The following is a 9125-nucleotide window of genomic DNA, read 5'->3' as shown; positions in this document are numbered from 1 at the left end:
GAGATAATGCACAAAAGTGTGCACACTTTGTAAGTCTGTCAACTACCACCATTGTGACAGTATTTCCTTTGGACTTGGGTAAACCTGTGATAAAATCGATTGAAACCTCCTCCCAACATTGGCTTGGAATGGATAAAGGTTGTAATAGACATGGGGTCTGAATTGTTTGAACTTTATTTTGTTGGAAAACCAAACATTCTGCCACCAACTTTTGAATATTTGATTTAAGACCATCCAAAAAAAATATTTCTTAACCCTGTGGTAAGTTTTTAAAAATCTTGAGTGCCCTCCTAAGGGAGAAGTGTCCAATTCCATAAGAATCTTTTGTTTGAGTTGGGAATTTTTACATAGGTATAAACGATCTTTGTACCATAACGAATCAATTTTCCAGCTAAATGTATCAGACGTATTGGGATCTCGTTGTAACTTTTGAATGAGTGCTCACACTTCTTCATCATTCTTCCATTCATCCCTTGCTTCGTTTATCAAATCTGTTTTGATAATAGAAATGGCGTAAAGAAATGCTTCCACATCCTCATCCTTTCTTCAGAGTGCATCTGCCACAATATTTTGCTTCCCTTTTCTGTAGATGATTTCAAAGTCATAAACCAACATCTTTGTGACCCATTTTTGTTGCTCTTATTAAAATAATATTTGTTCTAAAAGGAATTTGAGAATATCATGATCCATTTCTTCCTTGAAGTGTCTTCCCATTAGGTAAGGTCCCCATTTCTTAAGTGCATGTAGTATTTCCAGCATTTCCTTCTCATAAATATCCTTGTGTAAATATTTTCCTTTCATTGGATGACTTTCTAAAGCAATGGACATTTCTCCTTGCATTAAAACAACACCAATTCCATTTCCCGAGGCATCACATTCTAGAATAAAGGTTTTTGAGAATTCTGGTGTAGTTAAGATTGATGCTTAGCACATTGCCTCTTTAAGATGTTCAACGACCTTTATTGCTTCTATTCTCCCATAATTCTTAAAAAACTTGTGATAATACCCTTTCAACCAAAGAAATCCTTGAACATTCTTTATGGATGTGGGATTTTCCATTCCTTATTGTATTTAATTTTTCTAGGGTCTACCTTAACACCTTCGTGAGATACAATATGACCCATATATTCCATCTCTTGTACTCCAAAGAAACATATGGAGCTTTTTTCATATAATTGTTTCTCCTCCAATAGTTTGAGTACCCTGTCAACATGTTCAACATGATCCTTCCAAGACTTGTTGTAGATTAGTATATCATCAAAAAATACTAACACAAATTTTCTAAGGAAGGGTTTGAAAATGGAATTCATCAAACCTTGAAATGTAGAAGGTGCATTGGTATGGCCAAAAGGCATGACCAAAAATTCATAATGACCCTCATGAGTTCTAAATGTTGTTTTTAGAATGTCTTCAGTCTTCATTCTGATTTGATGGTATCCTGAACGAAGAACCAACTTGGTGAAGTAAATTGATCCATGCAATTCATCCAATAATTCATCAATGACAAGAATGAGAATTTTATATTTAATAGTGATCTTGTTTAGCTTCCTATAATCCGGACACATGCGCCATGATCTATCCTTCTTGTGCACCAATACTACTGAAGCAAAGAAATAACTTTGACTAGGTTGAATTATACTAGCCTCTAGCATTTCAGCAACCATATGTTCAATTTCACTCTTTTGGGCATAGGGATATTTGTAAGGCCTGATGTTTGGAGGAACACTTCCTGGAGTCAAATGAATAATATGATCATGATCACAAATAGGTGGGAGGCCTTTGGGAGTCTCAAATAAATTGAAATGATTGTCCAAGACTGTTTGGAGACTTGGAGAAATAGATGATTTCAATGTGGAAACCTCTAGCAAACATAATCGTTCAAATACGCCTCACTATTATTTATTTAGAATCTTTGTCATTCTGTTAGAGATGATTATATTTCCCAGTTTCCTCGTGATACCCCTTAATTAAGTTTCCTTTCCTTCCGAACAAAATTTCATGAAAAGTTCTTGAAAATTAAAATCTATTGTACCCAAGGATTGTAGCCATTGGACTCCTAGTACAACATCAACACTACCCATTGGAATGGAAAGCATTAGGCCATTCAATGCATATTCTCCCATGGATAACTTGATATTATGGCACTTTCCAAAGCTATTTATAGTTCCTCCGCTTGCAACCATCACTTGATACTCTAGTGCTAGATATAGGAAGCAATTCAATTCCTTGGCTATCTTACAATGAATAAAATTATGGTTACCACCCAAATCAATCAATGCTATTACCTTTTTATTCTTGATATGTCCTTCTATATTGATAGTTTGAGGAGTGGTAATTCCAACCAATGCATTACAAGATATGGTCGGATTTATTTCTTCTTTCTCTAGGTTTTGTTTCTGATGTATATCCGCTTCTTTTGATGTTTATTGTTTCTTTTCTTCCTCCTCTTCACAATTTATGTAAAATAATTTCTTCTCAGCACACTTATGACCTTTAGTGTATTTTCTATCACAACTGTAACATAGCCCTTTTTTTATTTTTTCTTCCAATTTTTGTGGTGTCAACCTTGTAGGTTGTGGAAGACTAGGGGCAAAAACACTTCCATCCTTATATTTGTGAGTGGTAGGCTTTCTTGCTGCCATAATTTTGCTTTCCATTTTTCTTGCCAACCTGAATACCTTCTCTAATGAATCAGGTTCCCAAAGGCGAACCTCATGTTGGATGTTATCCTTTAAAGTCCCTATGAACACATCAATCCTATGCTCATCTGGAATATCTTTTACCCTTATATTCAATTTTTGGAAGTTCTCAATGTGCTCCATCATTGAACCCTTCTGTTTGAGATTTATTAATTAGATAAAAAGGTGTTGCTTTTTGTATCCTCATAACGTGCTATCATTTCTTTCGTAAAAATTTCCCAAGCGAGAGCAAAGCCATCAATATCATACAAATTGATTTGGTTCCAAATATAAAGTTGCAATGCGTACACTTTTGTGTCTTTTGCACATTATGGAGATCGAAATATTGCTCCATCTGTAGTCAAACTTCCTCATATCGATCTTTGAAACATGGTGGGTCTTCAATCCAACATTAGAGTCTATGAAATCATGATTAACATTTCTTTTATTCTCATCATTAGTTTCCTTTACTACCCTTTCACCATTAGTGAACATTTCTTGTAGCAACTTTGTCAAATTTATCTTCAAATCTTCCATTTTTCCTTCCATCTTAGCTTCCATGTCATTCATCTTAGCTTCCATGCCTTTCTTTAAACCATCCATCTTAGCTTCCACATCATTCATCTTAGCTTCCATGCCTTTCTTTAAACCATCCATCTTATCTTCCATGCCATCCATCTTAGCTTCCATGCCTTTCTTTAAACCATCCATCTTAGCTTCTATTACTTTTTGTGAGAGTGAATTTTGTTGCACTTGGTCTCGTAATTTTGATATATCATGTTGCATTTCTTCCTCTTCTTCATGAGTCATGTTAGAGATTTCAGGTTGCTTACTAGGTGTTTCCATTTTCTTTCTTTGAGGCATCAATTAATGATAAATATGCTTCACTATGCCTTTTGAATTCTTTCAAACTAATTTTTCAAGCCAGACTTATGCAAAATTTTAAAAAAAGTACCCACTATTTTTCACTTTGTAGGAGTTCAATATTGAATCCGATGTATCTCTAAAATTACAGATCGTCAAGGTTTGAAATTGTGCAATGTGGTAGCCCTCTAGGTCCTCTTTCCAACGCCACTAGTCTGATTGAAATTGGACTCTCCAAGAAAGAGTTATGCCTAATCTCCCAAGATGACCGGATTAAACACTTTTTCAATAAAACAAACTTGTACGAAGTTCCACGTGTCACTATTTCAACCTTCGGACCTGAAAACAATGCACCAAAAACTATAGTACGTTCTCTTTTTGAAAATTCTTACAAAATTTCAATCTGATACTGAGAGAGAAAGTTTTGATGATTTTCCAAAGGTCACCTATTTGGGATGTGATTTAGGAGCCTGCAAAAACCATAACTTCTTTAGATCATATCTCCAAAAATATAATGAGATAATATTTGAAATTTGGACCAAGAATCATTGAAATTACGTCTCAAATGTGGTTTTTTAGCTTTTGAAACATCACAGAAAAAAATTGTAGTGAAAATTCCACGATGCCCTGTTCGGAGCAGTGAAACCCTATTATCCAAGCCTCTGATGCCAAATGTTATGAACGAGCACACAAAAAAATAGTAAAGATAAATCAACAACTTCAAAATAAGCCTCTTCGAGGGGGAAGCCACCTTTACATTACACAAATGAAAAATTCTTGGATGATACAAATGACTAAACCTCCTTTCTATATATAGGATTCTAAGGGGTCACAATATAATCAAAGCCGACATAACAATAATAATATAAGGGCACAACAATAACAATAGTGAGCTTCTATGAGGCACACTAATAAAAATATTGGGACAATAGGGGCACAATATTAATAATAAGGGCTACAGTGGCAATAGTAATGAGGGAATCACTAGTATTATAGGGACCTAACAGGTTCTATGCAGGATGTTAAGGAAGGTTGCATGGTAGCAGTATTAGCAGATGGAGATCCACTTGGCTATCCATTTTGGGTTGCGAAGGTTATAAAAGTCATTAAACAAAATGAAGATATTACAGTTGTTGAGGTACATTGGTATGTTGCAAATACCCACCCATTCAATGGTGCGTACAAGCCATAGATGGTAGTTGATAAACAAATTCGTAGAAAGAGAAAATGAAAGGGTACAAATATAAATCATCGCACAAACCTCTTAAAATTGGAGGATGTTGACATACTTGTCTATGACTTCAATTTAATAAAGAGAGGAACTCTTCACTTCAAGACCATAGAGATTTTGAAGAAGTTGCTACCAAAAGGAATAGTGTTGAAATGAGAGTGTATTGAACCTAGTCATAGATCTAGAAGACTTTTGAAACCTAAAATGGTGGGAATGCATGTTGACTCATATGGGGATCTAGTTGATGAAAGAGAAGACTACGAGTCATATTCATTGCATCCAGTCATTCATCTAAAGATGTAGATTCAGATGGTGTGCCAGATCCTATGGATGATTTTGAATAAATTTCTAAGGCATTTTATGTAAATGATGTTTGCATGGTAACTTGAAATAAATATTTTGACTTCCATATGATCTTACATGAAGTTATGAGTCATTTCTATGTTTGTTGGATTTAATGTTTTAATTAAAAGGAATTCATGTCTTTAGAGATGTTTGCATGGTAACTTGAAATAAATATTTTGACTTCCATATGATCTTACATGAAGTTATGGGTCATTTCTATGTTTTTTGGATTATATGTTTTAATTATGAAGATTTCATCTCTTTAGAATATCCACAATGCAATCAGGGGGGCTTCACTATGGGAGCAATATCATACCATGTGGGTTCATATTGGCGGATATATAATGAAGAAAAAATTACATAATATATTGGGAGATATATAGGGGGTAAAGGGTTTTTGTATTGGTAAATATAAAAGAAGGGAGCTTAAAATTAATGAGAAAATATAAAGGGGTATAAAAAATGTTAATGAAAAAATAGATACCTACAATATCTAGTGAATCCCCAATGAATGCAATAATGAATTAAAAAATAAAATGGATGTGATATTCATTCTACGAAAGTTGATATTTTGATTAAAAGTAAATAAATATTAGAAATTAATGTTGATTTTTTAAATTATACAATGATATTGCCATGATATTATTTATTGTTATCATCTATCTGGTATAAGATAGTTTTAAAATTGTTGAAATATTAATGTTTCATCAAAAAAGACATTTCGTTTTGACAGTTGATTTTTAGGTTTTTGTTGCAATAGCATAAGTTGTCTTCGGCTAAAATTTGAAAAGAGCTTTAGTTTTAGCCTTTAAAATAAAAATTCCTCTTGGAATAATGAATCTTTCATATACTTGTTTATTTTTAAAATTTGTTTTAGTCATATAATCTGTCCATAATTTTATGGTTGAAATATATTAAAAACTGAGGGTTTTTAATTACATGGTTGAAAATTTGTCAAAATCTTAAGCTTTTTCTGAATTGCGATATTTTATCTTTAATGCTATTGTTGAAAACAATTACAATTTCAGGGTTTTTTAGCGTCAACATATGTTATCTTTAACAGCATGAATAGAAATTGTTGGAATTATTAGGATTTGAGACATGGTATTTTATCTTTAACATCATGTCTGAGAATTGTTGGAATTTTACAGTTTTTCAAAGTCTTGATATTTTATCTTTAATTCCATTCCTAAAAAGTATTAAAATTGTACCCTTCTTTTTTTTTGGTTCGAACATCAACACTTATTTTTTTGAGGGTGTTTTTTCATCCATTTTGGAAAAAAAATGGGTTTTACTTCCATTTAAAAAATATGTGGAAACTTTACCCTATAAAAAAACATCGTTCTAGCATAAACAATTTTCGTTTTTAGGTTGTTTTTTCATGATTTTTTTTGGGTTTTTAGGCTAGATTACTTGTTTTTAAGTGATAATTACCGTTTGATCAGTAACAATGTTATTAAACATTGATAAATGAATTTCCACCCACCAATATATTTATTCCATGTCTCCATCTCTCTCAAAAATGAAAAGTCGCAACTACATGATAAACTATGTCCAGTAATTTCTTGGGAGGAGTATAATATTCATCCCAAATTTTCTGTGCACAAAAACGTATTCTATGAATATGGTAAAGTCAACGATGCCAATAAGTTTGGAAGAAATTCAATGAAAAGGAACCAATTCTATGGATGGATATAATAAAGTCAAGGTCGCAAATATTTTTGGAATTGAAAAAGGAAAACATTAAAGAAAATTGGAAATAAGATTGTGCCCATCAATGTTAACATCGACCCGAGTAGATATTTAATTACCTTCAAAATTTCCATGTGCATGTCTAAGGCAAGGCGTATTTACCATTCTATAAGATATTTAATACCTTTAAGAGTACATTTATTATCTGCATGGTCAGCCTCAAGTACGCCTTTGCATCTGAGGATCATCATGCATATGCATGAGCATGGGGCAAGCAATATTCATCTAATACACCAAGATCTGACATTGCAGAAATGACCATACATACCATGGAATATGATTCTTGCTATTTCCGGTAGCTCTTCTGGAGGGATTTCCGGTCGGTCGGCTGCCTCCACGTTGACTGCCACCATGAGATGCCACCACCAGACCGTACGCTCATTTGAATTTGGAAACGTACCGAATCACTAGCTCGAACCCTTCCATTCATATATCCTAAAGCTGGTTTGAAATTTGAAACATTTTCATTCACAGAAGCTGAAGCTTTAGTCATCTTCGTCAAGCGCATCGGGGCCTACTGAGTGTCTTCGTGTAGTCGAAACTTTATTTCTCCTTGATTCCCGACGTGGAACTGAAAAGATGCCAAACATACACTATAGAATTTCAAACATTTCTTTTGCAATTTGTTTATTTAATTACCCAGACATTATTTAACTAGACAACTAGATTTATATCCCGACTTTTAAGTATAGATTGACTATTTTGATTATGAAAACAATTAGAAAAGCCGAAAGCCCTTGGAGTAGAATTCACTGACGAAAAGGGTCAGTCTCATCAAGTTTTTCTCAAACAATCATCACGTTGTAGTGAGGTAATCCTCTCGGCAGGAGCCCTAGGCAGCCCCCAGCTGCTCCTCTTGAGCGGAATCGGCCCATCTGAACATCTCAAAGAATTCAATATTCCTTTAGTTCTAGATTTACCTGCAGTAGGCCAAGGGATTCAAGACAACCCCGTGCAAGCGTAACCGTGCAATCCCCTATACCCCTCAATCTCTCCAGCATACAGGCAGTGGGTATTCTAAAGGGCTCTCAAAATTACATCTTTTCCAGCAGTTTCGTCCAGCCGGCTAATGGAAGCGTGCAATATAGTGGCAACATATTTGAGAAACTGGCGTTTCCATTATCGAGGGGAGAGCTTCGGCTACGCACCAAGGATCCTCGAGACAATCCGTCTGTTCGATTCAACTATTATTCGCACCCAGAGGACGTGTAGAGATCCGTGGATGGCATGAGGGTGATAGCCAAAATCCTCAACGTCTCTGCAGAACTTTACATATCCAGCAGCTAATGGTTCGACCAGCTCGCCTCAGTTTCGCTTCATTGGGCCGTCGTTGCCAAACAACATCGATGACGATGCAGCCGTGACTCAGTTCTTGAATCAGACGTTGAACACAATGTGGCATTTCCATGGAGGATCTCATGTTGGGTCTGTGGTTAACCGGCAATATCAGGTGATTGGGGTTGATCGTCTCAAGTTTGTGGATGGCTCAACATTCAAATATGGTCCTGGAACAAACCCACAGGCCACCACTCTAATGCTTGGAAGGTAATTATAACAATTTTAATATTTCAATTGGTTCCCTATTTATTCGTATTTTTAATGGAAACCATTATTACATTGTGGTGCATGCAGGTATGTGGGATTGCAGATTCTTCAAAAGCGGATCAAATGAAGGTTATCCATTGGCAATGGCAGAACCAACCTAACTTCATAAATTTGCTTGGAGCTATGCATCATCGATAAATAAGAAAAAATGAAATAATTATAAATTTAATGTGTACTTGCGAGAAAGTCCTTCAACGTTATGATAGGATTGGCATGAACATGTTTGAAAATGTAATATCATTATATTTGATCGGTTTTCTCTTTCAAGTTTCGAAGGGAAATAAAGTATTGAATTGTGTGAAAAAATGTTTCCGTACAAGAGATTTCCATGATAAAACTTGGTCGTTGCTATTGCATGTGGTTAGTATATTTCATCGTTCAATTGTTTTTATGTTTTCATGTTTGGAATTATAGATTTTAGTTATTTCTTTCTTTATTTATTTATTTGCAGTAACAACAACCCATTATATATTTTCGAATGTTATATATATATATATATATATTATTTAACATTACATAAGCTTCTATGTCAATATATTTAAAAACTAATATAATTAAATAAACATAAATCTAAAAAAAAATGTATATGGAGGGAGGAGTTTATTGTATGTTAGACTTTCTTGTGTAATGAGAGTTTCTGACGTTTAAAG

At 34.3% G+C, this 9125-nt stretch overlaps 1 pseudogene; it reads left to right on the top strand.

Annotated features, from left to right (window-relative positions):
- LOC149197247 ((R)-mandelonitrile lyase-like) overlaps positions 1–8542 on the top strand; it is a 20998-nt pseudogene extending 12456 nt beyond the window's left edge.
- The last annotated feature ends 583 nt before the right edge of the window (positions 8543–9125 follow it).

Source organism: Pinus tabuliformis, chromosome 2_2 (genome assembly GCF_031772625.1).
Source record: "Pinus tabuliformis cultivar Carrire ecotype Pingquan chromosome 2_2, CPIR1, whole genome shotgun sequence".
In the NCBI taxonomy this organism is placed as follows: Eukaryota; Viridiplantae; Streptophyta; class Pinopsida; order Pinales; family Pinaceae; genus Pinus; species Pinus tabuliformis.
This window is presented reverse-complemented; position numbering and strand designations above follow the sequence as displayed.